This window comes from Mustela lutreola, chromosome 9, assembly GCF_030435805.1.
Source record: "Mustela lutreola isolate mMusLut2 chromosome 9, mMusLut2.pri, whole genome shotgun sequence".
Taxonomy (NCBI): Eukaryota; Metazoa; Chordata; class Mammalia; order Carnivora; family Mustelidae; genus Mustela; species Mustela lutreola.
Window position 1 is genome coordinate 28,323,756 of NC_081298.1, and position 5,392 is coordinate 28,329,147.

The 5,392-nt window shown below is 49.5% G+C and overlaps 1 long non-coding RNA gene across 1 annotated transcript; it reads left to right on the forward strand.

Annotated features, from left to right (window-relative positions):
• The first annotated feature begins 224 nt into the window (after positions 1-224).
• Positions 225-4,270, forward strand: LOC131807578 (uncharacterized). Its single transcript, XR_009344546.1, has 2 exons — positions 225-440; positions 2,260-4,270. It is a non-coding gene; the product is annotated as an uncharacterized LOC131807578 (long non-coding RNA).
• Positions 4,271-5,392: the final 1,122 nt, after the last annotated feature.

The window sequence follows — 5,392 nt, forward strand, 5'->3', positions numbered from 1 at the left end:
AGTGGAAAAGGTGAACAGCATGCATAAACAGATGCGAAGTTTAGGGAGGGAACAAGAAACCACAAAAGAACAAAGTCTAACTGGAAATTCCAGAATTGCGCTAAAAAGAAAAATATGGTATCTGAGAGGAAATGTTCTTTTGATGAAGTTATTGGCAGACTGGACCCAGGAGAGGAACGTTAACTCGGTGATGGGGCAAGAGAAATTCCGCAAACCGGAAAGCGAAAATGAGAGTAAAAATTCATCGTGCAGGCTTCCTAGATTTGTTAAGACAGTTGAAGCCCGGTGCCAGACACATGCTGGTCAGAACTATCAGTCCTTCTCGTACCTGACAAAAACGCATTTCACTGCTAAGGTGCACCAGGTGGTGTTCTTAGTGAGGGATTGCCTGGTGAGCCAAAGGACAAAGGTTCCTGCCCTGTGGAGCACACACCTGAGACGTGAGTCAGAAAAAAAATAAATAACTAAAACATAGAGTATGTAGAGATGCTCTAGCTTACGGAGAAAAACTTCAGGAGGGGGTCAGGGAGAGGAGATATGGGGGATGCACTTTATGGGAGAAACCATGTGATTATCTAGAAGAGCATTTGGAGCAGAATAGCAGCTGGTGCAAAGGTCCTGGGGCATGAGTGCTCACAGTATTTGTGGGAAATCTAGAAGGCCAGGGTGGCCAGAGCTGAGTGATCAAGAATGATGGAAAATCAGGCCAGAGAGGTAAGTGGGAAGTGAGGGCACCAAGAGGAAGGCAGATGATCCTGTAAGGATTTTGACTTCAACTGTGAATGAATTTGGGAGCCTTGGGAAGATTTTAACAAGAAGAGTCACATGACCAAACTTCTGTTTAATGGAATCCTGATGGCTGTTATGTGGAGAGCAGACAGTAGGGGACCAGGTGAAGCAGGGATGGTGAAACAGGGAAGTCTCCCAGTGACGTCCAGGGGCAATCATGACACCTGGAACCGAGGAAAGGGCAGTGGAGGCCAAAGCAGGTTTTGGATTCAGGGTGCATCTCCAAGGCCTGGCTGATGTTGGGAGAATCGTAATTGTTGCCGTTGCTGTTGCTAGGGCTAATCAGCAGCTGGGAAGCTTTGTCAGGGAGTCCCCGCCCAGAGAAGCAGGAAGAAGCATCCCATCGGCCCTGTCCTGCAGGGAGGGGGGTGGATTACACTGATCCTGCTGGGGGGTGAGCTGTCAGTGACCTCCCGTAGGTCTCCGGAGCTGGTGGGACAGGTTCCTAGCCCCCAGGCAGCGAGGGCAATGGGGGCAGGCTCAGGTCTGCTCTGCTGGCCCCCACTCCACAGCTGTAAGGCTGAGCTGTTTACTCACAATCAGCAAAGGTCAACAACACATTCATCCGGAGAAGCTGGTCCCTGCAGCACCCGGTGGCCCCACGTCTCCCCTTGAACCTTCGTGGGGAGAGGAAGCAATCTCTCCCAGATAACCCACCTCTTGCATGACTCCCCACCCCTCCCTCTCCTTCACTGTGCACCGCCCAGGCTGGCCCCTGCCCTCCACCTGGCCGGCTCTCACGGGCCTCTTGCTGGGGCTTTGCATTCAATCCACTCTCTTCCATCCGCCCCACTCAGAGCAGCTGAGGGGACTTTCTGAAAAATATGACAATGGTGCTGAGTCTGCTTCCTACATTTCTATACTGGGCAAACGTCCATTCATCCAGCATGTCCAAGATCAATGCTGTCCTCTCCAGGGGGGCCTTCCTTAACCATCTGCAGGCTGGCTTCCCCTTCTGCCTCCCACAGGCCCCGTGTGTCCTTCTCTTCATTGATTCACATTGCACTACAAGGAGGAACTTGCCACACACTCCCCGCCCCACCAGCTGTGGCAGACATCACTAAGCAATCAGGGTGCTCTTCCCCACTGAGCCTAGACCCAGCCTGGGGATTGCGGCATCCTAGGACTAACTGCAATTAGAAAGAGGTGAACAGACAAGTTAAAACCCATTTTTTCATCTGCAGTTCCTGGTTGATATTATACACACATACACACACACACACACACACACTCACATGAGCTCACATGCATGTGAGCACACACATGCCCACACGCACGTACAACCCTGTAGACCATGGCTTCCTTGAGGGCGGGGTGCAGTGTCTCACTCATCAGTCTCTCTGGGTTGTCACCGAGGGGCTGACGTTGCGGAAGTGTTCACCCAGGCTTGTCCTCCGCTCAGCCCCCGCTGTGGCCTACCGACGGCTGAGAAGCGTGTCACTGACGACTGCGCTCTGTCATGTTTCACAGGTGAGACCACTGTGGTCCGGGATCGGGCATCCCCCCGAAGCTACCCTCAAGGTCAAGCAGCACTCCAGGACTGGAGCTCGGTGATCTCTACCTCCCCTGGCCCTCAGAGGCTCTCTAGGCCACACTGAGCTTCCCGTAATGTCCTTTGCACCCAATTCCAATGAGCATTTGTGTCTACCCTGTTCGACATTGGGTGTCCCTCAGGAGGAAACTCACAGACCATTTGAGGAGAAATTTGGGGAACTGAAACCTCTAACCTCTCTGGGCTCTTCCCCCATTCTGTCTACATTGACCGTCTTGTCTCATCACAAGTTAAAAGCCAAGGTTTACGGGGTACGAGTTACAAATGCTTGACAGCATTTCTCAGTAATGTCCCATGTCCACAGATAAAAGAATTCTAGGGACATAGGTTCTGGAAATTCTATGTGAGACCTTCTCCTTGTGAAGCTTTGCACTTCACATAAAAGAATCTAACTCAGGCAAAAAAGAAAAAGTGTATTAAACTTCATCTGATCTGGTTCTTCAGACTTCTTTAACAGCATACCCCCTTTTTTTCAAAGTTCCTGTTTGCATATCTTTCAGTTACCATCCTGTGTGTTACATCAGAATCCTCAGTCGAGCTAGTCTAAACAACTAACATAGTACGCTGGCTTTTGTGACTGATACGTCTTGAAGTCACAAGGGCCTCAGTTATAGTTACATCAAGGCTTAGCTCTGTTGCCAGGGATCACTATTCCCTCCTCTGGGCCTTTGTCAGCTTCCTTGTCTGACTTTCCTCATAGCAACAAAATGGCAGCCATAGTTCTGGGCATCCCATCCGCATACCTGCTTCACAGAGGAAGAGAAGCCTTCTCTCCTCCCCATGATGGACTGCATATTCTGGGCCTGCTTAGTCCAAGTGCTCATCCCTGAGCCAATCCCCAGGCAAGAGGAATGGGTCTTGAAAGCCCACCCCAAGAATGAAGTCATCGTGTTTTCTACAAAGCCTGTGGCAATGTCCTCTCTCTAGAAACACTCATCCCACCTGCCCCTACCCCCTTTCTTCCTGCTAAGATCCTAAGGATGGTTAGGCCTCTTCCTGAATCCTGGATGTATATCATGATTTGTAGAGCCATGTAATTCTCTTCGCTAGCAGTTGGTTCAGAAATAGCTGTGAGACTTGGTTCTAGCTGATTAGATACAAGCAAAACTCTGCTGGGTGGGGCTTCTAGGAAAACCTTTGCCTTTCTGACGAGAAGAACAGACCTGACTGGCCGGCCCCTTTGCCTCATTACCATTCCTTCTTCATCAAACCCAGAAGGAGAATTGATACCTCAGAGGCATGGCAGCCATCTTGGGACCATGAGGCAGCAACTGTGAAGACTAACGCCACCATGCCAGAGATGCTGGAACAGATGGACCGGTCCCAAGGCCTACATAGCATCACCAGGCAGCTGCACACACGCTGGTCTATTTTCAGTACAAAATTAGAAATTCATATTTGTTTAAGCCAAAGGCATTTCTCACTGACACAAGGCCGAGTCTTTTTTTTTTGCAAACTACGACTTGTGTAGGCACAGAGATACAGCCTGGAAGGCACAGTTCAAGTTTCGGTGAATCCCTAAGACTTCTTAAATACATTCCGCCCCCTTATGTTTGTGAGAAAGCAGATTATCCAGCCTTTATCCACTCCAGCAGAGGGCCGAGTACTCCCTGTCTGTGTGGGACGTCAGGAGTCACATGTCGGACGGCAGGCCACAGAATACAGCCACTGGCTTTTCTGCGTCCCAGGGTTGTTCTGGGGCTGGTTTCAGGGGCCAGTAGCAGTGGCAACGTGAAAGCCCATTCTTTACCCCAGATACCAGTTGGGGTTCAGAAAAGTCTCCCTAGAGCCTTCAACTTATTCCCCCTTCCATCCCAGTCACGCTGGGATCTCTCCTGAGAAAAAACGCAAAAATGAGAAAAGGGAAAACCTAAAAACATAAGCTTTATCATCACAGCCAGATAGACCGTAGCCAAAAAAAAAAAAGAACAGATCCAAATGTTCTATCACAAGAGAAGGATTAAGAAAGTGTTTGATGGAATATTACGCGGATGTGAAAATGATGTTTACAAATCTGGTAATACTAAAGGGAAATAGGCACAATATTTGTTACTAAGAAAGCCGACCACAACCTCTTATATATATGGCTTGATCTCAAGTATACAAAAATTTTACCAGGGACGAAAGAAATACACTGAGATGTTAACAGCGGCGGTGCCTGGTTGGAATCGTTACGGGTACTTTCGGGGGTTATTTTTCCTGCTGTTCTATATTTTCCCATTTGCCTGTATGTGCTACTTTTGTAAGCAGAAAGAACAAAACTGGCTTCTCTTTTTAAAGCTTCCAGGACCCTCCACTGCGTGAGATCGCTGCTGTCATCTCCCCTCCTGTAAAGCTGATAATGCAGGGCTTCCTAGACCAGGTGACCCTTCCTGCACTGGGGCCAAAATAAAAACAAGCTTCCCAACCTGGCATACTTGATTAATAGCTTGGAATTCTTTCAACAGGCGAAGGGAGTGGTAGGGAAAGGGGAAAATCAACACCCTATTTTTAAATGCTGACGTAAGCTTACAGGAACTAAAGACAAGAGGAGGTACGCACCATTCCAGGCCTTATGCAAATGTATGCAAATGAGACGCGGTCCCTGGCTTAGTGAGAATTCTGGGCCTGAGCTCCCACCTGGATTCCTGGGTCTCCCTGAGCTGGGAGAGGAAGAGAGGAGGGAGGGGACGGAATAGCGATGACCCCCATTTGTTGAGCACCTACTAAGTGTCCAGCTTGCAAATCAGTTTCACCGCCTAGATTTCCTCTGCCCCTGAGCACATTCTGAGGTGTAAGTGAGATGATTGTCCCCACTTTGCAGTTAAGTCAAATGGGGCTCAGAGAGGGAAGTGATCTGTGTAAGGTCACAGAGGGACCAGCTGAGTCGGAAGCAGGTGGTATCTGTCACCAGACCAGACACCCTGAGGCACAGGATGTGGCATCTCTGGTCCTCACAAGGGAGGGGAGGGGCAATGCCATTAGACATCTGGGTAGGATATGTGCACAAACCTTACCGGGCCTTTGCACCTGCACAGAACTCCCGGCCTTTGCAACTGCTGTGCTCTCTAA